The sequence below is a fragment of the Schistocerca gregaria genome, chromosome 5 (assembly GCF_023897955.1).
Source record: "Schistocerca gregaria isolate iqSchGreg1 chromosome 5, iqSchGreg1.2, whole genome shotgun sequence".
NCBI classification, from domain to species: Eukaryota; Metazoa; Arthropoda; class Insecta; order Orthoptera; family Acrididae; genus Schistocerca; species Schistocerca gregaria.
This window is the reverse complement of record NC_064924.1, coordinates 33,727,491-33,747,910: the sequence shown is the minus strand read 5'-3', so window position 1 is coordinate 33,747,910 and position 20,420 is coordinate 33,727,491.

The window sequence follows — 20,420 nt, the reverse complement described above, 5'->3', positions numbered from 1 at the left end:
CCAGGTCGTCTGTATGGCTTGGCTGATCATTGAACCTTGATTTATTTTCAAATAATATTTTATTTAATAGCGATTCAGCAAGAACATTAAAACATTTAATCACACTATGTAAGCATGGAAGTAGATGCCAGGCAGTAACTGATGAAATCATAACCAAATTCCTTTTAACAAATTTGAATTTTATTCACTGAAATTGTGCCTAAAAGCTTTTTTTAAAAGAAACATATTTAAAATTATAATAAGAAATGACCCTCTAAATATCTAAGTTACAATTTATTCAGAGGCAGAAAGAGACAAGTTTTGACTTTATGAGCTTTCGGGCAGAGAACCTTGCCGCTCTCTTTTGACACGGCTGTAGTTACGACCACTCACAACAGCCTCTGAAAGGCTACACTGGTGCAAATCTGCAACACACCAGATAACTTTAAACTAAGAGTTTTAACAATTTACACTAGCACACAAACTATGCTTCCCTGGTTGGAGGGATGGAAATGGTACAAAACACTAACAATTAAAATATTAACCTTGCCACCGAAGGTGCAACTTGATTTTTAACGTCTAAGAAAAGTCTTACGGTGAAAGGTGGGTACTTTATATACTAAAATGATCATTTAAATAAAATGCATGAAATGCAATCTTATATAAAATTCTACAAGGTTGGCCAAACTATAGTTAAGATGCTGTACAGTACACGGATACCGCCTCTCAAGATTAAAAGCAATAATATTAAAGTTTCCAAAGATCAAAACATATTTCAGGTATTAGGCTGCTACACTCCAAGCAATAAATTCGTTAACACACCAAACCCGACAAAAATGACAGAGGCAGCTACTATCGTACGATAGACTGACAGGGAGATTACCGAACAACCCGAACCGCAGGTTGCTCTAACCCGCCCCTACTCCACAAGGGAAAAACGGACCACCCAATTTCTAAACAACCACCTTCCCGCGGGTGGGCAAACGGAGTAGAATGGTGGGACGACCCCAAAGCAAAACGGCTGGTGATCTGACCAAGAAAACTAGTAGAATTTAACAAGAGTAAATCAAACAACATGTCACCAATCACTTCTAATAAACTGAGATTTGTCGAGATTACCTGGCGCAGCACCCCTAAAACGCTCTCCCCAACTGTCCGCTGCCAGTGCTTCAACGGACGCAGGAAGGCGCGACGACCTCCCGTCTCACGTGTGTCGCAGCTCGCACCGACCAGACTGATGTCGTGGGCTGACTTCCTGTTGCTCTCCTATTGACCGCGAAGCCACCCGTCGCTATACGGTACGGCCAACTGGACTCACGTGGCGACCTCACATCCGCCGACGCTCAAGATGGACAAGTCATCTTGTGTCTCAGTGCGCGACCGACCAACCGATCGATCCAACCGCCGGTCACCATTGCCTGAGCAAACTCGAGCAGTCTGGTGGCCGAACGCGCAGACTCAGATGTGGGAACTAAGCACTAACCGGGCGACCACTCGCCGAGTTCTCTCACTGGCGGAGTGGAAAAACTCTCATTTTGCCGGCTTTAAACGACTAACAGATACTATCTGCCTAACAAATGCGGACGAGAGACAGATTACCAAGTTGGGGACGAGAGACTTACCCAGACTGACCGACTGGGGAACTCATAGCGCCCCTTAAATGCACGTGAACAGGCAACCTTTCCCCTTTCCCACCAGAGGGAGACTCCAAAGCTGCGATTGCCACAGCGGCGCCACCGCCAGAAACGGAGGGCAAATCCTTCACACTAAGCGCTGCTGCGCTCTCTTCAAAACAGCACCTTTTACCACGGCTCAGTCATGATGTGGCTTTTTAATGTCATTGTCAGGATCAAGTTTGTATTCCATAGCTCCAGTGTCACTGTCATTACCTTCAGTATAACTTTCTTCGTTGTTCATTCTATCGGGTCAAGGAGGAATTGCTATTGGGTGATCTGCAACATGTGCCATAGGCTTTAGAGAAGACTGACAATCCGGGTACACGATTTTTGACTAGTTGTCATTGCTGTACCCAGATGTGTTGGTCAAACAGAAACTACAATCCGAGTGATGATCTCTCTGCTACCACCAAATCATGGGAACAGCAAAAGACATTCGTTCGACTACTGTTTAAGCATTGGGTTATGCTTGAGTAACAGTCTGTGCAACAGAGATGAGGAGCCCAGGATTTTGTCTGATCTCCAATTTCACATCCGAACTAACGTCTGTAGGCTATAGTAGCTATCTGGTAACGTTTTTGAGCTGGTGGGATCTCGTATACTTGCCACAAACATAGCAAAAGCAGTCCAGACAATTCACCGAATTACCGAGCCCTCTTATATGAAATCACTTAAATGCATTTTACTGCGCTTGTTGATTAATAAAACACAGAACCACAACAGGACAAACTATTCTCTGGTCACCTCCGAATGAAAGTGACAGACGAACAGAAGAAATTGCATAGGAACTAATTTTTTTAAAACTTGTTGAAACCTGCCTGCATGCTACTGCTCGCAGACAAGGTAGGACTTGTCGTGGACTAGTCAGAACTTGTCCAAGTCTGGCTGTTCGTTTTTACTACTGCATACTTACCTTTCCAGAAACGCATAAAGCAGAGTAACCTCGAGAATACACACACATACACACACACTCACACAGTCGGACGTCGGAAACGGCTCGTTGATGCAGCTAAATATTAATCCGTGCACAGGCTTTTAATATTATATGACTTTAAGCTTCAACTTAAAATCCACACGGTCTACAACATTTCTGACTGGAAAATCGGGACTCGGCGCACCCTGTTACACTCGCTTTATTTTAACCCAGTAGCAAATTCATTGTTGTGTTACATACAGCTGAACTTCCTGTAAACACGAGACACCTGTTCGTCCAAATCACAATCCGGACACCTCACTGTTACCAACCTCTCTGCCATTATCACCAAAGTGGGACAAATCCACCGACTTCTGCAACTTAACCAGTGGCTCTTCCAGCTTCGTGGGACAGTCACGACGCCTTACCATGGATATAAAGAAAGAAAGGAAAAAAAAAACAGAAATAACAGAGCCGCTCGCCCCCTTGCACTGGAGTCCTGCAGCTACTGCTGAAGTCGTTCTGTAGGACTCTTGTTGAGACCAGACGCAGCGGTGCCTAACAACAGCACATCTGACACCAGCACGAACGGCCTGGCAAACGGTACGTTAGGTGACAGTATTGGGTCGTGGAGGTCACGATCAGGCCACACAAACCATCACTTCTGAGGGAGGGGTAAGCTATGGCTCAGTGGGAGAAGGCCTACTGTGCGCCCAAAGCATCCTTTGTTCCCAAATACACTGTGCCATAATTTATGGCGCCGGGCAGTCGGGACATAGCCTCGATGGATTACATCGACATCCACGTTCACCACACCGTTTCTGCAGGTGAAGCGGTAGAGGCAGGTACTCAACACATGGCAACATCATGGCGCATTGCCCATAGCTCGGCCATTATTGTTTGCACTTCCTATGTTGTTAGCAGCGCGGGACAGGGAGTCAGAAGAGTGCTTTCATTCACATCAAAGACTGTGCCGCAGAAAATACCCACTGGTCCCACACATAGCCTTGCACCTGCTCAAGTCCCTTGGCAGGACTCGCTGTTCCATCAGAGGTCGAAGACAGTCTCCATAAACTGAGGACAGACTGACACAGGTGTTGGTTGGCTGGAAACTAACGGCAGGCAGATCGAACCACTGGATAAGAGTAAGATTTATATAACCAATGTCATGCATGCGCTCCTATTATGAGGCGCTGAAGACTTTACATGGCACATTTTACCTGACAGGTCAGCCTTGTGGTCGCTTCAGTTGTGACTGAAAGGTTTCTTAACTTCATCTTTGAGAAGTAGTTGTTGACGTATTTCAAAAGTGTTCGTACTCAGAATAATCGACTCTACATCTGTTGTATGGCTTATTACTTCTTTCCGTATGATCAACACACTGACAGCCTTTTCCTCTTTCTATGAAATTCTGTTGTATTGGCTCTTTGGATACCCAGCTGGTACGGTGTGTAACAGTTACCTCCGTCTTGTTGACACATTACGTGTACCATTAGGAGCCCCTACATGTTGGCACTGCTTGGCGTTGGGTCGTCTTCTGCGTTACCAAGGGAAAACTTCCAAAATTAGACTCCATGACCAAGCCTATCAATTCCTGGTGTAGTATCATCAATCTAGCAATTCCCGCCACTACTAATCCATAATTTGTTGTCTGCATTACCATACCACAATGGAAGAAAATACATTCAAAAGCATTATGTCGAAATTAGTGAATTTTGTGTCGAAATCAACGCATTTCGTACCTAAATCATTTAATTTTATGTCAAAATCTGCGAATTTTGCACCGAAATCAGTCAAGGCTCTATCGAAATCAGTCCATTTTTGCATAAAAATTAGTTAACTTTATGTTGAGATCAGTGAGTTTTGTGTCGAAACCAGCGAATTCGTCGCTACTAGTAATGCTGAAGATAACAAACGAAAAAACGAGTAAATCTGTGGTAAGTAACGCCACATCATGCACACTTCTTGCCATGACGTTAGACGCTAATCTGTGTCATGGAGACTAATGTAGGCAAACTGTGTGTGGTCACTACTGCCTAGGTGGTTAGGGGAATGGTGACCTATTTTTTGTATTAATGCTTTTGAATGTATTTTCTTCCATTGTGGCATGGTAATGCAGACAACAAATTTTGTTCTTAGATCCTGACAGCTTACTGACGGAACTATAGCTTCCACACATGTTTACAACCTTTACGAGCGCATTTTCTCTCCACAGGTGTACGGTGGTCTAACAGGTAACTGACTACTACTGTGCAGCTGATGTATCCACCTCTGGATCATACCCCCTGGCAGTAGGTGGCAGCACAATGCACCTAATATCAAAAACGTATGTTTTTGTTGGTGTCTGGATACTTTTGATCACACAGTATACCTGCTAATGAATCCACTCCTGGACTCTACCCTGGACCCTACCCTGGACACTTAGGATGTTGCCCTTGACACTAAGACACACACACCTCAACCCCCCACAAACACACACATGCACATATATTGATATGACCTTTTTTGGTGGAGGTCCTGTAAGTGCAACGGCTGTGGACATGGAGCGAGATTTTGGAAGCATCGTTAAATATAAAGCTGTATTTTAAGGAATGGATTGTGCATTTATATATCATTAGTCCTTGAAAACAAGGTTAGCCTCATGTATACTAATAGTATAGTCGTTATAGTCCATGAAAAGTAATATAGCACCCACAAAAGTTCTCAAAATTGTTAGAAACAAAATACAAGACCACTGATGATGAACGTGTGCCTGATAACTGTACTAGTCCGTTAAATTAGTATATATATGAGACAGCGTTCTTGTCTTTACATATATTAAGAAGAGTATCATTTATCAATTGTATGAAGGCTGCAAGACAGAATGTAACAGAATTATACGTTCCTGGTTGGTAGTGTATTAAAATGTGTTAGCCTCTTTGAGTTAACTTATACACGAGTATGTGAAGAAACGTTATCCATAGTAAAAATTAACAATTGCAAAAATTGGAATCAAAATTCAGAGTCAATTCTGGGACTGTCTACGACAAAAACTGAGCCAAACATTGTTCTTTATTTGGTTTAGAACGTGACACAGCCACATTGAGGGGTTCGTGGTCTAAAGAATTAGCAAATTTCTACATACCTCTTCTGCATAAACATATTATGTTCTTCGACTATTGTGTTACTGATCACCGTGTTCCACCTGGTGTACCGTTGTAAGAAAATACCAATTATAAGCATGTTTTACACTTCCTAACTCGTGTTGCATCAGCAATACACTCTGACTACAGTAGCAAAACTTTGTACAAGGCAACTGTAACTGCGATAAGGAAAGTATTTTTCACGTGCGTTGTGCATTTAAAGATAGCTGCCCAAAACAGTCTATAAGCCAACCCACTGAGCCTGGCTATCTTACCCACCACTATATAATTATCTCTGTTCGCCATTATTAGACGATGTCCACCCCTGATAGCTGAGTGGTCAGAGCGTGGAATGTCATGCCTAACGGCCCGAGTTCGATTCCCGGCGGGGTCGGGGATTTTCTCCGCTCACAGACTGGGTGCTGTGTTGTCCTTATCTTCATCATTTCATGCCCATCGACACGCAAGTCGCCAAAGTGGCGTCAGTTCCTAAGACTTGCACCGGGCGAACGGTCTACCTTAGAGGAGGCCCTAACCACACGGCATTTCCATTGTTAGACGATTAACTGTCGGCTTGCGTGTTTTCTCTTTCGCACAGTTGCTCACAAGATCTAATAATGTTTCTCCTCACTGCTGATAAATTATTATAGTTTAAAAAGCTTTTTACGTTTCATACTGGCGTGACCGTGTGTCAGTATATGGTACAAAACTGAGAAAACGAGCACAGGTTCACGTTTGACCGCGTTACACAAACTCTATTCACTTCCAGCAACACAAATTCACTTTATGAAAAACAGTCGGAATGACTTACCTACGAAGTTTCTGACAAGAACTTCCCTTAACAGACCACGCCACGTACACAGTAAGATTCTTTCTGACGCTAAAAGTATCGTCAACAACGCCCATGTACTCAGGGCGCGTTAAAGAGAAAAGGGACTTTCGAAACTTGGCGCGTTAGGGACTCCAGCTCAGGTATCTTAGTATGACGCTTCAGGGGAAGCTCCATACCCGGGGCAGCACCTTGCGATGTTTCACTTCAATCTCCAAATTACGTCACACACGTGCTAATTACAGATGCTGTGGAAAGCCTTCGTCCAACAGCCCTAAGCCTTATGTTTCGTCCATAACTTTTTTTGCGATTTATTTCTAATCGCCTGAAAAACTCGACCATAGATTTCAGGTATTTCATAGCGCAGCGAACTTCACTGAAACGTTCGCTAGCTTTCTTTCGCCTTTATGTCGATTCGTGTCGATGAGCGTCTGAAAGCAGATAACGGCATCTGCAAGAGGGAAGGAGTACCCGCCTCAGGAAGCAATTGCGTGGAACCTTAAGATGCGTACTCCGAGCGCATTTTGAGGCGCTCGCTCTCTCCGCCGCTCCTGCATGGAGAGCGACGCCTCCCCCTGGGGAGAGGAAGGCGCGAGGCGGCCTGCAGTCAGCGCGTGATGGCCTCGCAGCCACGTCGCACCCCGCCCCGCCCACCGCTCTCTCCTCCAGCTGTATGATGTTCAGTTGGTTTCTATGGCCGCAGTTCAGCCCTCCATTGCGAGTAGACAACTTACAACGGGAAGCGTATGCAAGCCTACGTGGAAATGTCCCAAACCTGTTGTGGGACTGACAGCAGGGAGGGCCTACACATGTGTGCCGGCTCTCTGTCTCTCTTCTTCTTCCTAGTAGCTTGAATGCATCTGCACCTACCGGTCCCAGTTAGCATCTGACGACAAAGTTTGTGCTTGTTAATGGCAGTAATGTCCATCCAAATGAAATGTTGTCGGAATTAACTCCTTAGACTACACTGTATTTCTTTCATTGCTTTGTCTCAAATGATCTATTTCAGGACAACGTGTCCCATCACTCTGTACGAAGTCGACTGCGGTATTGACTACTCAGGATGTCTGTCTGGGAACCAGCTCTTCATACACTCAAACACTTTTTTCCCGTATCGCTCTTACAAAAAATAGGAACAGCCCTCCATTTACAAACTCTCATATTTCATAATACGAATGTCTCCCAATTACATGATGCTGACTGTGTAAACCCAATGAGCGACACTTCCGTAACACGTTACATACTATTCACGTTACACACTATTCCGTGAAACAAAATTACAGCCCTGCTCACCTTTTATGGAATCACAAGGGAACTCACATCGATGAAGATAAGAAAATTTTATTAGGTGTAACTCTACAATTCCGCCAGAATACTTCGACATCGTCGTCATTCCTGGGTACCAGTGTTGCATGAGGTTGAAAATGCCATACCACATTTCGAACTGAAGTTGTTATTGTGTGACTTAATCTCGCATTGCATGTTGCTCTAATGTTTACAGGTGTCTAAGGAACCAACAGAGAATTTGTTCGCTTATATTCTATATCCACCGAAAAACTGACAAATTTTTGAAATCTCGGAGCAACGATGCATAGCAACAGTATAAAGAGACACGTATTGTTTCTTATTGAAATAGTTTATGAAAGTTCATTGAATTTATTTTTCACCCAAAAGATAAGAGCACAAATATTAAAATGTGTGTGAAATCCTAAGGGATCGAACTGCTGAGGTCATCGGTCCCTAGACTTACACACTACTTAAAATAACACACACACACACACGACCGAGGGAAGACCCGAACTTCCAGCGGGAAGGACATCGCAATCCGTGACATGACGCCTCAGACTGGGCGGCCACTCCGCCTGGACATAATAGCACATTTCAAGTTGCAGATGTGATATGTGATATGTATGTCTGTGAAAAAATGCAGGAATTTTGTATCTGCTTTCATACTCTTGGCTCACAACAGCTAATCAAAGTATGAACTTCGCCAAATGGTTTCAATGTCCACCACTGTTTGCATAAAATCATAGTAACCCTACCAAGAACGATTTCACGCCCAGTTACTGTTTGAAATTTTCTAAATATCCAGCAAAAGTCAGAATTTTTCCACTTTTATTGCAAACTGATCAATAGAGAATATTTGATCTTTCTAACAAAAAATTGTGACCTATGAAGAAACTTTTGATAAAACAGTAGTTCTTTCCTGTACTCGGTTACGTTGAGACAACATGATGTAATTGTAGATTAGTTTTTTGAGAAATTAAAAAGAATAATAGCTTAATCCTGGCAGTATAAAGTCTTTCCCAAGACATACAGTGGCAATATGGAGAGTAGTATTTTATGAGTCCCCTAAAATAATTATAAAACAATGTTAGTTGAAAGTTGCTGAGTTACGTTTACAACATACTTTTAAAGAGCTGTTGATATGTAGGTAGGGAGCTGAACCTGAAAATGTCTTTTAGCACACTTCAAGCAAAGCCAGAACATGAAACTTCCTGGCAGATTTAAACTGTGTGCCAGACTGAGACTCGAACTCAGGACCTTTGCCTTCGAAGGCAAGTGCTCTGTGTGGAAGTTTCATATCAGCTCACACTCCACTACAGACTGAAAATCTCATTCTGGAAACATCCCCCAGGCTGTGGTAAATCCATATCTCCGCAGTATCCTTTCTTCCAGGAGTACTAGTTCTGCAAGGTTCGCAGAAAAGCTTCTGTGAAGTTTGGAAGGTAGGAGGCGAGGTACTGGCAGAAGTAAAGCTGTGAGGACGGGGCTTGGGTAGCTCAGTCGGTAGAGCACATGCCCGAGAAAGGCAAAGGTCCCGAGTTCGAGTCTCGGTCCCGCACACAGTTTCAATCTGCCATGAAGTTTCATATCAGCGCACACTCCACTGCAGAGTGAAAATCTCATTCACAAAGCCAGAACACTTTCAATAATGTTTAATAACAGGGAGGGAGAGTGTTTTCTGACTACAACAACATAAATTTTAAAAATAAAAATTTGTGTAATTGCTGTTGACTTCAACTCACAAGAATATTTTTAAAGAGATTCTGAATAACTTCGGTGCTCAATGTGAAATTATGGAATGTTGTATTCATCGTGAAAAGTGATGTCCACTACTAAGACTTCAAGTTCTGGATTAAATTTAACTGAAAAACTGAAACATTTGTAGAATTTGGTAGGAGACACCATTAAAACCAATAGACATTTTTCCTAAACTTTCAAATCGCAAGTAACTGACTAGATTACTATACATTCGTACGGTGGGTATAATGTACTCCCATCACCATGGTAGTGAGAGTGCTAATAGCAGGTAGAAAGAGAGGAAATGCGAAGACTAACAGGGTTGGAATCTTGAGAGGGTGAATTCTGTTATTTAGAAAGTAACGGATGTCTATCTCTGAGCGTTCCATAAGGTGACTGCTACACTACTGCTTCTATGATCTGCCAACATTTCATTTATTTTTGAAGATCGAAGCAGAAGTGGAAACCACAAAATAAACAAAACTTCATCAAATTTGATCACAAAAGTAAATTAATGATGGGTATTTGATTGCTGAAATATAATTAAATTTAGAGAAACGTTTGTGTTTACATTCAAATGTGAAGCAATACACTGAGATGTGTCTTGATTAATCATTATTAATAAGAAAAATCATTATAATACAATTATATCCTCCACATTTAGCACTAAAATTACTATGACATAGGTACTCTTTTAAGCATTCAAAAAAACCAATAGCATCTGCGACTCACATGAATACATTAGAGCTGGACTAAATCCAACTTCTGACATTTATTTTTGAGGTATCTATTAATCTGAGTGGAAAACGTGTCAATTTGCTTTATTTAAACAGGCTTTGCAGTTCTCCATTAAAATATCACTTTGTAACTCTCTCATAAGTACTTACTGGAGCAGCATTGTTGACTAACCAGTCCTATAAAAGTTGCTAAGACTTTTCATTTTTAAGAGATATTCACCAAACACTTTACTTAAATCATTGCTCAGTTTTATGAGACTTTCCTTATATTCTAATGTAAAAGCAGTTATTGTATTTGCATTTTTCTTAAGTCAGCCTCAGCTATAATATCTTCTGTTATATAATTTATCACATAATTTTTCTAGATATTTTTCTTCACAGTATTTGCTATTTTACCATTTGCCTGAAGTATCTTTCATATTCTGTAACATACGTATTGCACATTTGTAAAAATTATCCCATTAATAAGAACAGTTATTTTTCATTTGTGACAAAAAACTTTTCATAATATCTTTAAGTATATCGTTTGGTGCAAGATTGTAATGACTGCTTTTAGATGTTTGGAGTCATTTAGTCATTACAGGACCACTCATTTATTTATTGCAAAGTTGTTCCTCTATCAGTCTTCATCAAATCTTTATCGGTGTTTGTAAAACATGTCAATTTATTACATTCTATATTTTATGAAAATTGAAACTACAGTAAGCAAATATCAAACAAGTGATTCAAAATTAGTCAAAAGTATTCATCACATAATTTGATTTTTCTTTTTTATGTTGGTAAGGATGTGATACAAAATACTTAAATTATTCGAAGTGAACTGAAGATACATTGACATTAACTTATTATAATAAAAATAATGTATGGTTCATAATTTTTCATGTCTAAATCTACAACTCAAAAATAATCTTCCTTTTGTTTCTTCATTTTAAATACATTTTTTGTATTAGATTAATTTAATGATAACTTATTGTTTTTAATCATTTCTTTGAAAACATTGTGAAGTAATATTTATGTGATGACTGACTCTTTCTTTCCATTTGTAAGTTATTTTTTCATTCTTGAAAATGAAACATATTATCTCTGTTTCATACTAATATTGCTAACAAGGTTTGAAGCAAAAAAAAATCTGAACTTACTAAATTGCCTATACAGTTGCACTGCAGGAAGTATTAGTAAACGTCACACATAATGTTCTGCAAAATACCTATTCTTTACATTTGATATTCCAGTATGCCTTACACACCTGGCATACCAATGTTATTAGTAAAAATCTACCTTCCCTCTTTTATCCTAGATATATAGTACATATCTAGGTAATATTTTCAGTTTACTTTCCCAGCATGCACATTACCATACATCACAAAGAATGTAATCGTTTACATGATAAAACATCCCTTTTTCTTGATGTCTATTCATAGTTGAAGTTAACCCTGCGTTTAAATAAATATCGGAATTGTTAATTCTTTATTTTGCTTTATGTTGAAGTACTCCATTTGTTTTTGCCTAGATCTTAGACCTTTACAATAATTTTTAATAATACCACATTTTATGTATGTTTCATTTTGGTATATACTAATGTATTTCCTTTCACTTATCCTTCTGATAATATATTTACAGAGTGACTATTTGTATGAATTCCAGTATGCATATCAAAAGGAAGACTGTTAATTATTTAACTGTCAGTTCTTTTTCAGTACTGTTCACATTTTCATGACAATTGACTGATATTTTTTAGAAATGTATTGTATATGAAAGTATTGTGGGGTTATTTACTTAAAAATTCAGCAAATTTATTTATTCATGTCACAGTGTCTGAACTTGCTATCATGTTAATTAGCATTATCTGCCACTTCTCTATGAATAACCATTATAATATAGATTACCCATTTTACATGAATCATCCAAATATTATTTATAGTTTTCACAGTTTATTTCATAATTAATCCTTGAACTTTCTATGGTACTGAGTCACCAATAAACATTTATTATAGTTTTATGCATATGCCTACAGAACATGCACATTAAGGATATATTTCAATAAGAACTATATTTTTTTTCTTTTTAACTTGAAGATCACTACAAGCACTGCAGACTGATCCTTGCAGTGAATAACTTAGCTAGTTTTAGGAAAACACTCTGCTTAATGTAGAATCCAAGCTATAGTGACATTTGGTATTTTTCAGTGTAACAGATCACTGCCAGAGGAAAACAAAGCTTTAACGCCAAAAGAAAACTAATTATCGAATTTTGGTCATTAAAGATTTCATAATTTCTCAGTTTGAGGGGTGTGTTTTGTGGTATTGTTGTTTACCTCTCATCTTTGTTCATTTGTGGTACTTCTCCATTCAGCATATTGTGCATATATTTGTACTTCATTTGGCGATTTATTGTTATAAGGAGTAAATTTGCCTAATAGTTTTTTATGATTTGTATGAGTTCTTTTCTTTCATAAAGCTTTTTGCTACACACTGTTATATAAAGAGAATTTACTTCTAATTTGTTTCCTTTTTGAATGAAAATACATTATTGTCACTAGCAATCAATTTGCTTGTAAGTCACCTCTGTCACAATTTTTTATTTTTTGGATTTTGAATTATGTCTTCATTTCTGGATAGGACCTTTATCATTGAAAAACTGCTACCTGAAATACAAGGAAGTAAGTCAAATTACATTACTCACAAGGGAAGCGGTGAAAAATTGATTATTCAAGAAATATGCAGTATATTAGCCAATTTTAAAATTTTTGCATAATTTACGTAAAAAGATATTTCCAGAAAAGTATAGTGAATAAAACTGAATCATTTAATAAGTAAGATATCAAATCTTTCATTTTAAAACTTCTTAATTACTGTTCTATATTGTGTATCATAACTTAAATTCTTTTTTCCATAAAAAATTATATAAGGTAAAGTATCATTAGGTATTTTAACATTAAAAGTAGCACATAGTTTCATTGTAGGCTTCTGAGTCATGATAATATTTTTCCCTTTAGTCATATTTATAACATAAATAGGTAGTTCGTAATCAAATTATTTGGATTTATTTCAGTATCCCTTTTAATTGTGTTACTCATGTAAAATCACAAAATGAATCATAAGCTACTAAATAATTATTTTATGCTTCTAAATTTCATATTTAATGAGGAAAAACTTCATTAATTCCGTTTTTAAATAATACTTTCTAATTTGACATTATCAAAATATGACTAATCCACCATGACATTACTCTTTCTTTTTGTTTGAAAAATAATAAAAATAAAATATGGTATATCAGATTCTACTGAATTATAGTGATTTTTTGTATTTAACTCCATATTATTATTCTTACTCAGTCTGGTTACCTCTACAGTTTGTAGTTCTAAGAAAGTTATTGGTATTCAATATTTTAAACCTATCTGGTTCTAATTTGAGTTAATATTTGGGGTCATATTTAATAATAGGTACTCGAGTTTCCACATTTTTTACTCCAGTTTGACCTTCTTTTGGAAGCATACTAGCACTATCAGTACCGTCATCTTCCTACCAGCCCAACTAAAAATGTAGTCATGTGCACTTGAACCTCACATGAAACATACAGTAATATCATCTTTTCAAATAAATTCATTGGAAACTTTAAAAATTCCACCTAGTATTTCTGATGAATATAATACTTCATTTGATTTATTATTTATTTTACTACTGCTAACTATACGTCCTTCAACACTTTATGAGTAAGATATGAAGTCAAATTTAACAAAACATGGTTGTGTTTCCTGAAGAGTTTTCTCACATCAATGGGTACTCCACAAGTTATATTAGAAGTATAACAGAATCAAACACTCGACGAAGTAAGACATCAGGAAAAGAAATGTCAGGCATGGCCTTTCTGCCATACATTCCCTGAGATCTGGATACAATCGGCTGTATATTGCACAGTCGCGTTGTAAAGATTGTGTTGAAGACTCTGGACACTAAAGTAGTCACAGTGACAGGTCAAAATCTTCAAACGAACAAAAGACAAATCCATGAACTGTGTAGGTGAAAAATCTGTGAGTGTATCAACAGCAGGAATAACCACGATATAAAGAAAAGACTATGGATGTGTAAATAGTGTGTAAATTTATGGCCAAAGTCTGTAGCATGTGAAAATGTCTGTGCATTAATATGAAGCTTCACATACAAAAGAGTTAAATGCAGTGTACAAAACTGTAGAAATATAACAGGCATAAAAGTGTTAGATGTACTCTTAAACTGTGGAATCCATGTACAGCTGTGAGCAACATGAAAACACAGAACATCTGAATCCTTAAAGTGACAAGTGGACCAACACACGACAGAAAATCCTAACCAAACACGACGACTCTAAGAACACTCTGGGAAGTGGAAATGCAGTGAGTGTGTGACGGAAGGTGTTGACAAGCTACAAGCTGTGCATTTTATTAAACAGTGATATAATATAAGCCCAATTCTAAATGCTGTAAAGCGCTGGGCTAATGGCATCAAAAACAAAGTACTTACACAAACAACAAGGAAATGACCTATGTGGCTGAAGAGTGATTGTGAATTAACCAAAACATTTTCTCAGCTTGTATGTGCATATATCTTCACGATAAGGAACCTGACTTGCTTCATTCTTGCTGTGTGGTGGTGCAGTTATGGAGCTGGCCTGCTGTCCAACAGCTGATCTGTGTGTGGCGGGCGGGACCTCGACCAGCGGCTGGAGGAGAGTCTCCGATCGTTTGACCAGCAGTCCAGCAGCACCAAACGACGAGAGCATCGTCATAATTTCTTATAAAACTATATAAAGTTCTTTGACCCCAGATTATTTATATATGGTGCAGTATTGATCCCAAGAGACATGAACGAAAAGGTTTCTGTGCTGTATATATCTCCTAAATACTATGTTACAAATGTATAGTAGATGTACACTGAAAGGTGATGCACTAGAAAAGTGAACATGATTGGTAAAATTAACCATTTAACCATCAAATGCGTATTTTCATGTTGTATGCCTGATAAAATGAAACAAATATGTTACTTGTAATTACTGTGTAAAACTGTCTACTGTAAAAATCATTGTCTACAGATCAAGGTAATTAAATGATAACATCATTCCCAACTAATAAGTGATAGTAATAATTGTGTGAACAGTTTGAAGACTCTGGGCGGGGTTTTCTTATCCCGGTCTTTTCCTATCACCTGTAATCTAAATAGGGAAGTAAACCTATTGGTTACTGGTATTGTTCAAACATACCAAGCTGTTCTCACCTGTTGCATAATGTAAGGGCGAAACATAGAGCAATGTCCATAGTCGAAATAGATGAAACCTCATAAAAAGGGAAAATCTTCTTTGTAACAAAATGAATGTAAATTCCTAATCATTGTAAAGCAATTTATACTGTAGATATAACATATATGTAAACAATGAAAGAGATGTAAAGTGACATGTGTCTAAATATATTCATGTGAGAATGACTGTTCGCAAACCACAGTGTTTTTGGCCCTTTCATACCAGGGCCCTTTGTACCAATACGAGATATAAAATATTACATCGTCTGATGACAAGTCAGATACAAAACAAAGAAAAATGAAAGTTGTAAGAAACTCTGAAAATGAGGTTGCAGTTAGCTGTCATAACGGTAATTTATAATAAAATGAAACAATAATGGTACAAACAGACTCTATAACACAATTCCATAGGATCTTTGTGGGAACTAAAAGAGACCAGCGCTATTACTCACGTTCTGCACCAGTCTTAAAGGCAATGCACACTACGGCAGCCACTTCACATTGTAAGTTCTGAATTTGAATTAGTTTGGGTAATTTATGCTGAATGTGCACTCTTCTTTCATATGACTAGTGACCTTCATGCAGAGGTAAAAATATAATATGTGAGGTTTTCAGTGCTCTGGATGTACGACATGAGCGGTCAAACAATCGACAATTCTTGGCAGACAGTTTGTGTAGGAATGATTTCATTACAATTTAAATGCATTCAGTCATCAACAGATGCTTTAAAAGACTTACACCAAAATTATTAAGGAAAAGAAAGTGAATATATTAATTTATCTCATATCAAGGTAAAAACTAAGAAAAATTAGTTGAGTTCAGAGTTTGGCTGCTTCTCAGGAAAACAAAGACTCTTATGTTTAAAAAGGGGAAATAGTTTATTTAATTCAAATATCGCTTCAGTAAAGATATCCTGCAGGAATATTTTAATGTGATACCACGAAATACAATCCCTGAGATTATGATTACGTTTTTTTGCCACTATGTACACTCCATGTAGACATCAGATTTAACAAATTCTAAAAGCGCCTCACATAATCTTATATTAACAAGGAACTGAGTTATGTGCTGTTAATATTTAGGTCTCACCGAAGTATTTTACGAAGTTATAGATTCTGTTCCCCCATATTATCACAATTCTTTCTTGTGTCCACTCCGCCAAATTAGTGCTCTATTCACGCTCTATCTGGGTATAAATATGAGAAAAGTTACACAGTAAGATCTTGTAGACTCTTTTTGTCGTATTTGTTGTGTACACTGTAAGTATACTTGAGACAGTGTATCGGCTGAGGCGATAGTAGTAACACTTGTAAAATTTCAAATTTTCCAGGCGAATCAACTGTCCAAAAAGATTTTGGGTTTGCAGCTGATAGGTGGAAATCTTTTTGAAGAGTGATAAAATGTCCTTAGAAATCTGAATTTTTTTTAGCTCCTAATTTCTTAGATCATGAAATTAAATAATGTTTTATCATAGCAAGTTAGAGGCTTCTCCCAGATTTTCATAAATAATTTTATCATATTCATTGGTATTTTTTGGGATTTGTTTTGAACAGCATTGTTGCTAACAAGATGACTTTTACACACACACACACAAACACACACACACACACACACACACACACACACACACACACACACACACACACACACACACACACATATATATATATATATATATATATATATATATATATATATATATATATATATATATATATATGACAATGTTTTCTGCTGATTTTGGGTTTACCATTTGATGCCTGTATATACTTGCTACTGTATTTCAGTAGTATGCTTCATTATGGCCTCTTTTATTGTTTCAAGCTGTAGATAGTGTAGTTATGTTTCTCCCATATTTTGCTGCAGATCTAAAGATGGTCATTAAAGACAGAAACCTGTAGTCCGATAAGAAAAAAAAGTTATGACTATAGATGTAAAGTAAAAGAAATTTCTCTTGTTGCTTCTTTCATGTCTCTGTATTCTAATACCTAGACAACATGTATCCCAAATTTTGTATGTCAGTAAATATTAAAAATTGCTTGTTATTATATTTTAGTTTATTGTTTTTAAGATTTATGAAGGATTCCATTCATCATAATAATTTATTGTACACATTTCACATTTTTATTTCTTCTAATAATTTTTTGTTTGTGAATGGAGAGTCAATTGAAGTGATTTGACCTTTGTGTGAACAAGAATGATAAATTAATAAAATGATTAAAATAACAAAAAGGTTTGTGTTGAAACACTGCTTGTATTGAATGTATAAAAAAAAGAATAAAACAGAACAAATGAAGAAACTGTTTGTAACTGAAATACCATAATTACATTTTTGATTTTTTTTAAATGTTAATATTTTCTAATATTCAGAAAAGTGGTTATAGACATACAAAAACAGGAAGAAGGGTTCAAATTCTAGCAATATTTAACCTGGTAAAGAAAGTGGTAACGTTTATTGCCAAAGGTATGAAGCTATATATTATGAAATAGTTGATTGTTTCTGTCGTTAATTTGTTAGTAGAATAAATATGAATTCTCATCAAAACTCGCTTATCAGGACAAAATATTTAAAACTGGGCAAATGAATTCTTACATTATATGGTCAAGGAACTGTACCATCTTTTACATATATATTTTACCATTATAAACAGGAAAAACATTTATATTACTGTCAACATATATAATTTGTTTATAAGTTCTTATTATATTCATTTCTCTATATTTTAATTTATCATCTAAGCAGTATTTATAATGAAAGAAAGTAATTTCATTTTTACGTCACATTTTTAACTCTCTTTAGATTTTTTATTTTTTTATTCTCTTCCCTATTAGTATAAAGTTTCGGTTTTAAACTAACATGTTCTAGAAAAAATTTTCCACAGCTTTTGCTTTTCATTGTCTATAAATCTTTAATGTTAGCTAGTGGTATTCTATAAATATTATCTCTTGCATAATCCCATTTATCAAATATGTTTGTTACTGGTTTCACATCCTTATAAAATATTTTCTTCTTATAACAGTATAATTTGATGTATAAAATTTAATTTTTGGTCTTTCCATATGGACTACTACTAAATTTTCATAAAATATTCTGTGTGACCTTTTTATATATCCCGTATATCTTTTGCTGCCTGATATCATTTTAACACTATCTCAGCTTGTAATACTCTCTATTGTCTAAATAGAAAAGGAATATTCAGTAATTTATAAAAAACCTTTTTCAAAATCATTAGTTGCCTTAGCCTCATTTCTTTATTGTAACAAACGCATTCTTTAAAGCAGTCAGATTTTTCAAATTCTAAAATTCAATGTACTTTTGTTAATATTAATCCAAGATTGAGGCAGTGTTAAGATTTCTATAGTGTTAAATATATTTTTCTCTTAGATTTAATGTTATCAATAATGTATTTCCCCTTCTGACACGAGAGGTAAAAATTTTTTGTAACTGATGTAATTTTGTAGGCTATTCTAAAATATATACATATTTATACTGGCCAGTGTTCCGAGTATTTTTTGCATTAAGTATTTTTTGATTAAAACATTTTCAGTCTAACCACAGCTATCTTTAAATGTTAAAAATGGGGACACTGCCAAAACATATACATTAATTGATTCTCAAGTTGCCAAATAATTCGATTCTTACTCTGAAATTTTTTTCATGTATTCATAGTTACCTTTAGGATATCTTTTATTACTTTGGGAAAAGCCTTCTCATACACTTTTCACAGTTATTAAAATCATTTCATAACCATAATACATCCATTTAAATTGTAGTAATGTCTAACATAGAGTCGTAACAAATATTTGGAAATATAAAACAACAAGAATTGATGAGGTTTTATAAGAATTAATACAAGCATTTCTAAAATTTTCGAAAATATACAGTTATACTAATAAACAGATGGTTTATAAAATTTTGTATAATTTTCTAAATTCTTCTAAAATATTAAATATTTTCTAATCAATTTTTCTGTGTGTCTGCATATTTTTGCTAATATAGGGAATATATTAACACTCAATTAACAATATTCTTTCTTAGATAACAATGTTTATTTTCTTTTCTTTATAAATCTACATACTCATTCAGATAATCGCAGCTTTGGTAATTAAATTTTACTTTTCATTTTGCTAAATAGCTAAAATGTTGTTCTATTTTTTAAGATTAGAAGATAATTCATCAGTATTTAGTGCCATAATCTAAAATGATTTAAAATCATTAGAGTAAATCACTTCCAACTACTTTACTAAACAAATAATATCTTTATTCAATATTGTTAAAAGTGTTAATATCTTTATTATCTTTTATGAACAAATGGACATCATTATATTGTTCAATTATGAATGTAAACTGGAAGACAATTGAGAACTGCTTCACCATCACGATTTGCTGGATATAGAACAGATTTTATTGAATGTAGAAAACAATTTTGTTCGTTTTTCCATAACATTTATTATAGCGTTTTTATCTTTAATTACTTTTGGTAAGTCAGTTATGTAGAACCAAAAGTAGCTTGTGTCTGTCAACATATAATTCTAAATAATTTATAGAATATATAGTAGAAAATGACTTGTATTGGCAGTTCCACCATTTTGGTAGAAATTTGTTTCTTGACTGTTGAAAAGTACATTAGAAAATTTGTTTTTCTTACTAAAACTTCTTTTTTCAAAAACTAAAGGCTACTATTTTTTCATTATTTATAAGTGTAATGAGATGTGATATCATCTTTAATTTTTCTCCTTTGCATCAAAATACTTTGAAATTTAGTACTTCCTTTTCTGCATTACATTAAAAAATTTTGTTTTTCTATATTAATAACAATATTATTAATTTTAGATTTATTTTATATTTAGAAGCCCAGTGTTTTCTATT